The sequence below is a fragment of the Hemicordylus capensis genome, chromosome 5, assembly GCF_027244095.1.
Source record: "Hemicordylus capensis ecotype Gifberg chromosome 5, rHemCap1.1.pri, whole genome shotgun sequence".
NCBI classification, from domain to species: Eukaryota; Metazoa; Chordata; class Lepidosauria; order Squamata; family Cordylidae; genus Hemicordylus; species Hemicordylus capensis.
This window is the reverse complement of record NC_069661.1, coordinates 172,382,682-172,389,862: the sequence shown is the minus strand read 5'-3', so window position 1 is coordinate 172,389,862 and position 7,181 is coordinate 172,382,682. Positions and strand designations below refer to the sequence as shown.

The following is a 7,181-nucleotide window of genomic DNA, read 5'->3' as shown; positions in this document are numbered from 1 at the left end:
GGTACAGCTGTAGGGACACATAGGGACACCTCAAATGCGTAGTTTGTGAGGATGTCATACACCCCAGTCCAAGATGGTGGTCGCATAAAAATCTGAGGCGCAAGCTGGCTAATTTGTGGACTGTCTAACCCATTTGAACCAAAGTGGGTACAGTTGTGGTGAGTGACAAACAGGGACACCTCAATGGCATAGTTTGTGATGATGTCATCCACACCCATTCAAGATGGCGGATGCGTAGACTTTGAAGGCGCTGTGATGATGACATCCAACCCAATTCAAGATAGTGGAGACATAAACTTTTTAAAGTGCAAGCGCACTAACTTGTGGACAGTCTAACCAATTTGAACCAAATTTGCTACAGCTGTATGGACACATAGGGATGCCCCAATGGTATAGTTTGTGATGATTTCATCCACCCCGATCCAAGATGGTGGATGTGCAAACTTTTGAGGCGCAAGTGCACTAACTTGAGGACTGTCTTACCGATTTGAACCAAATTAAGTATAGTTGTAGTGAGTGACACACAGAGACACCTCAATAGTATAGTTTGTAATGATGTCCTCCACCCTGATCCAAAGTAGCGGACGCATGAATATTTGATGTGCAATAGATCTAACTTGTGAACGTTGATCTGAACCAAATTCAGTTCAGCTGTAGAGACAGTAAAAGGAAAGTAGGCCAATTAGTTCTTACTAGAACAGCCTGTTCAATGTTCTAGCTTGCTTGCTTATTTAATCTTCCCCCTTGCAGCCTCCCTAAGCTGACAGTGTGTTGCATGTTCTGTATATCTTTTAACCAGACAACACTCTATTTCTTATATATAATTTAAGAATATATAGAGACATGTATAACTGATTTGGAAAGTTTTACAAAAAGCAAAATTACATTGAAAGATGCTAACACCCTCTTCACTTGAACCTCCCTGATGTCATGGACACTTCATTTGTTTTGCGAAATCATTTCCTTGCCTCAGCATGTCGTAGCCCTCGGGGACACATTTCTACAAGTGAACAGGCCTTTTATTGTGAAAGGGAGAGAAGAGAAAAAACATGCCCCCCTCCTCCTTTGCTGCCTTGTGAGACAAGCCTGCAGGGCAGCTAGTTTACCCTCTCCTTACGAGGTCAGAGTCCTTGCTCTCCTAGGGCTGCAGAGAAACCCAGCCACTATCCTTTTTAAATATCACTTGTTCTTTCTTTTTCTCTCTCCCTTCTCTCCTATTTTTTAAAGTTGTTCTATATCAAGCACAGTAATGAACAGAGAACCTAAACCTTGCTATCAAACATGGGATAAATATTGACCTTAATACCTGTGGGAAGAAGGAAAATGTTAGGCATAACTTATTATTCTTGGTTTAATTTTGCTGCAATGGTGGTGGCAGAGCTCAACATTTACCTATTGGAGGGTGTGTCGGTTGGTATGGCAACAGCTGGGCTTCAAGAGAAAGCTGGTATAGTGTAGTGGCCATACCACATTTCCATTCTGGTCACCAACATTTCAAAAGAAGGTCCTTTGGTCCCCCCCCCACCCCACCCCAGCAATGCTGTTGGCTTTGCAAACCTTTTTCTGGTTGGAATGAATGTGAGTTGGAAAGCATGCCCCTACTTTTTGAAACAAATAATGTCTTCTTCACCTTCGGAACCTGCTGTAGACCATGGAATATTTTCTGAGGTAAATATAGACCTGACTACATCCCAAAGCCCATTGGTCATGCAGAATTACTCAAGTTAGCTCTCATGAGTATTAGTGGTGTTTTGTTTTGTACATATTGCTTGAAAGGGAGAGACTGTCTATTTCTTTTTGTTTGTTTGTTTGTTTACTTACTTCGAAAGCACCTAAAATTGCTCCATATTGTGCATTGGGACTAAATCTGTAACAAATATCTATCAGAGATTTCCCCACTGCTGGGCACTCTAGCCATCTGACACTGTGGCTTCTCGGGCTGCTTGCAGCCACATGACTGGAGAGTGGAGTAGAAGAGTGTGCTTCTGCCCTTTTACCTCAGTAAAAGCCCAGGTAAAAAACTTGGGCTACCAAATGGGCCAGCGCCAGGATTGGGACCGATCTCGGTACTCCACATAAGCAGTCCTACCCATGTAGGGCAGTGCAAGACTGAATAGGGCTGCTTGTGCACTTGCCCTCTGTTGGTTTCTTTTCATTTTTAGTGGGCCAGCAGCAGAAACAAAAGCATGCTAGCCAATAGTGATTGCCTGCAGGGGCGGAGCCACCATTAGGCAAATGAGTTCAAAGAACCTGGGCTGCCACCAATCAGGGGCCACGCCTTGCACCCCAGACACGCCCCCATGTCTGACATCAGAGGCGGGGGTGTGATATCACTCCCAAATGGGGCCATGCGGCACCGTTTGGGAGCAAAATTGGCCAGCTCTGCATTCGCAGCACGGCCGGAGCGACTCTTCCTGCTCTCCCTTCTGTTTAACTCTCCCAAATGCACAGACCCATCTGGAAGCAAAACCATGCCCCTGCATCTGACGTCAGACATGGTGGGGGGCATGGCAAAACGCTCCCTACGTTTGACGTCAGTCGCAGGGGGTGGGGCTGGGGGGGCACAGTGGAGGCACAATGCCCCACATAGCAGTACATGGAGCACTGGGGGTGGGAATAAATGGTGGGGAGCAGTTGCTAGCTAGAATTCTGCTGTTGCTGGCCCACCAATAATGACAGAAACCTGTGTCAGTTGCCATGGTAATGGAAGGGGGCTCCACCCAGCCAGGAACCACCAGTTGCTAACTAGGCTAATTGTCCACAGGGGACCATGGCAGTAGGTCGACTATAAATCACTGTGTTATACCATTGCTTTTCAAACTGTCTTTTGGGGAACCCAAAAAGTTCTTTGGAGGTTTATTGTCATCTATCAAGTACTGGAATCAAATCTCATTGAGTGTCCAACAGAGCCATCAAGTATTTGGAGAATATTCAAACAGTCAAGGAACACCTGAAGAATATTCAGCATATTCAGTGTCAAATGTGCAAAGAAGATTTTTCAGAAGGAATTTATTTTCAGCGCTAATCTTAGAACATTAACAGATCAGCATTAAATGTTTAACATGAAGACAAATGATAATCCCAGTAAGTATGAATATTTTTAAAGCTTGTTAATTATATTTCCCAGTTGGTCTCTCACAGGTAATTAATGTAGGTAAGGAAACACATTTCTGTTGGACCTACCTGTGGAGCTTCTAGGCATAATTAAAGGAACTGGTAATTAACTATAGAGCCCTACACGTGGGGCCTTGGGGAAAGCCTTCACTTATAAAAGCCTCCTCCTTTCTCATTTATGAAGATCAGCAAATGAGGTCCTGCTCCAATTGATTTAGAGAGGATTTGACTGCTGCTATTGTCTTTATATTTGTAGTGGTAAGCCACATGCCCACATGACCAGTGCTGCCAGAAGCAGTGCAGATAACTATGCACACTGCTTCTGGCAGCATGGGTAAACCGAGACGGAGACTCACTGACCCAGCCTCTAAGAATCCTACAGTGCACCACACACCGAGTACAGTGCACTGGGGGATTCCCCAAGGGGACAGACACTCTAGGCACCTGTCTCTGTGTCAGCATGATCCCCGGAGCCAGGTTAAGAGTGTGTTTGCACCCTTAACCTTGGCTACGGACCAGGCTTCAGGGCTGGGTTTAGTGATGTAGCATCGCCAGGATCCACACTGGATCCTGGCGGTCTTCATAGGCAGCCAAGCCCAGGCTTGGCTATTTAAGCCTGGCTGCTCGTGAGAACAGCCTCCTTATGCCAATGGGGATTGGGGAGGATGGAGAATGATCTGGCTGGACTGGCAACCTACAACACCTCCTCCTCCACTTCTTCCCTGGCAGGGGAGGACCTGGAGGAGAGCTGGACTTGTGGTAGCAAGCATGACTTGTCCCCGTAGCTAAGCAGGGTCTGCCCTGGTTGCATATGAATGGGAGACTTGATGTGTGAGCACTGTAAGATATTCCCCTCAGGGGATGGAGCTGCTCTGGGAAGAGCATCTAGGTTCCAGGTTTCTTTCCTGGCATCTCCAAGATAGGGCTGAAAGAGATTCCTGCCTGCAACCTTGGAGATGCCGCTGCCAGTCTGTGTAGACAATACTGAGCTAGATGGACCAATAGCAGCTTCCTATGTTCCTATGACCTCCCCCACCCTCATTTTACCTTAGCTGCCACAGGCAGCTGTACTGCAGGAGCAGGCATCTCTGGAAAGGTGAGCCTGTGCGGCCCCATAGCCGTGGGGACAACATGGAGAGTCAGCCCATCTCCCCATTGCCCATGATGACCAGCAGCATCACCCCACCCTCTGCCTGGCAATCTGCTGCTGGCTCTGCCTCACACCCTCCCAGACACCTTGGGTTTTTAAAAAATGAAGATCTAACTCTGAGGGGAGTGGGGATGAAGTGCCTTTAAGGCGGGTAATTAAAAAGGCGGTGTAGGGAGGGGATTATGCTGTATGCGTGCCACACATAGTGCTATCTATAGCACTGTAGTGCACACACAGAAGCTAGAAAAATTAAATTCTCCCAAATGAAGAAGCAGGCTTCATTGGGGTGTGTGTGGAGGGAAGTGAGCAACAATGGAATGAAGGGAAGCAAAGGGAAGGGGATTATCACGGCCTCTCCTACGTTAACCCACCCTTCCTGTCCTACAGTCCTACCTAATCCCTTCCCCAAATTAGGCCCATTTAAAGATTAAGAACTCTAACAAACTGACCAGGGGGAGTAACTTCCAGCGCCTGCTCTCTGTCTCTTCTGCTGGAGTCTGGCTGGTGCTACTCCCTGAGGCACTTGGGCCAAGACTCAAGGCACCCACCCACCCAAATGAGTCTCATTTCCTACCAGAGAACCTACTCTCAGAACACCTCAGACATTGAAAACAACAAAACCCAGTGCCCCATCGGCTTGTGGGTTTGGGGGTGTTTGGCACCCTATGTGCACTACACCACAACCTGCTCTGGACCACCCTAGTGCCCCCCATGTGGAGTTATGGGGCTGCTGAAATCCCCATTTTGCCCTATGGGGGGAAAGCTGAAAGTCGTGCAAACTTCAGAAAAAAATTAAAAATTACCACTTTCACCAATTTATTTGAAATCTGGGTGGTAGCAGGCACCCATTGGGGCACTACCACCTGACCCACTCTTCGGCCCCTGAAACCCCTTTTCTGTCCCAAATCTGCCACAAAGACATGCCAACTTCAAAAAATTGTTAAAAATCACCCCCTTGCCCAATTTCTTTGAAATCTGGGTGGTAGCTTCCTTTTACCCATTGGGCACTATCACCCACCACATCTCACTCTAGGCCACCCTGGTGCCCCCCACGTGGAGCTATAAGTCTTCTGAAATCCCCATTATTCCTTATGGGGGAAAGCTTAAAGATGCACAAACTTTTTTAAAAAATTGAAAATCACTCCTTTGCCCAATTTCTTTGAAATTTGGGTGATAGCTTCCACCCATTGGGCACTACCACCCACCCCACTCTTTTGCCCCTGGAACTGCTTTTTTGCCCCAAATCAATTATTTAGATCCGTATTTGGAAAATTCAGATACAAATAGAATCGGGGGTGATTTGGGGGGACAGATATGGACCCTAAACAAATTGGGAGTGATACAATATGGGTACACATTGAATAAAAAAAATTGATTCATGCAAATCCCTACTTGCCATGTTGCACAATGGGGAACAAAGAGGTGACAAATATGTCTATTTCCTGCCCCGTTTTTAATGTGGAGAGAATATTTTATATCTGGAACTAACTTGAGAGTATTGTTGTAAATAAATAATGTATCAAGTTAAGGTTTTGCCTAATGAACCAGTTTTTGTAGTCTGTATGATTTATCCCCTCAGTTCTTCCTACCGCCTTCTCATACAGCCACTATGTGAGACTTGTCCAGCCTAACTTCTATGTTATTAATTTTAAAGCTTTCCCATCAGAAGCTAAAACGTTTGTGAGGACTCTGTGATGTAGGTTTGCTTTACTGTGATTTATATGCCACATATTGAAGGTTTGTGACTGATAATAAACATACAAAAAGAGCAATAAAATATTATCACAGCTACACATGCAATAACCAGCGAATGAGAACTCATAGATAAGAGGTGACAGGCAGCATCTATGCTTGCTCTAGAAAACTGGCTGTGATCACCTCAACACTTACAAGTTCTCTGCTGTTAAGGGTAGTCTTTTAATTATGTCATGATTCAGATAAAATTAATCTGCTGCTTTAAATATAGCCGCAGGGATTAAATCACACTTCTATTGATGATTGCCCCTGGACCTGACAAGTCCAACTGGACATTGCTGCTAACTCCGGGAATGAGGATTACTTGATAACTGTTTAGAGTACTCCTCTCACTAACCTCTTAAAGATCTTAGCTGAAAAGTTTATAAAGAGCTGTACAATCTTCTCCCCTTAGGATACAGATGGGACAGCCTGTGCAGAGTGAATCAATGCCGTACATCAAGCAGTGTTTGTATATGCTTCAATGTATCCAGGCAAAGTCTTTTAACTTTCCATCCTACAGCCGGAGCTGTACTTTCCTGAACGTCAGCCAGGAAAAAATTTGTGCATTTGGCAGCAAGACTGTGGGAAGCCTGGTTTAAGACCAGTCCAACTACTGCTGCAGAGGCTTTTTATAAAGGACAGAGGACTCAAACACCTTCCTTTGTTTCACTCTAGGAGGAGCATAAGTGGAGCCCCAAGATCCTAATCAGATTCCATTGTATAAGCTCCAGGCTTTCCATGAGTGTACTGCATTTCTTGGCCATGTTGACTTTTATTATTTTTTCAGATGGAAAACCAATTAAAATGGATTCATTTTTTATCAGGGTGTTAATGCTTCAGTGCTTGAGCATTCTGTTGGCTCTCGGCCACGTGCAGGTTTCGTTTTTCTTTTCTGTTCCCTTGGGCAATGCCTGACAAATTAAGATAAAGTCACTACTTAAATGCTCTCCTCCTAAGTGAAAACAAAAATGGTTTCCTTGTCTCATTAATTGGATGAAGTCAATTTTCATGTTAAAAAAATGTTCGCACTCCACACTTGCTGCTCTTATCACACCGCAGCCCAGTGGTTCCTCAGTTGGAATGCGAGGGAGAGGAGAACCTGTCAGGATTCAGCTGAGCCATTGAGGCTCTTGGAAACCTCCTTGTAGCAAACAGAGTCATTTGCCAAGAGCATGGTGTT

At 45.4% G+C, this 7,181-nt stretch overlaps 1 long non-coding RNA gene across 1 annotated transcript; it reads left to right on the top strand.

The window, feature by feature from the left end:
• Positions 1 to 2,584: 2,584 nt before the first annotated feature.
• LOC128327751 (uncharacterized) lies at positions 2,585 to 6,957 on the top strand. Its single transcript, XR_008308760.1, has 2 exons — positions 2,585 to 3,084; positions 6,414 to 6,957. It is a non-coding gene; the product is annotated as an uncharacterized LOC128327751 (long non-coding RNA).
• Positions 6,958 to 7,181: the final 224 nt, after the last annotated feature.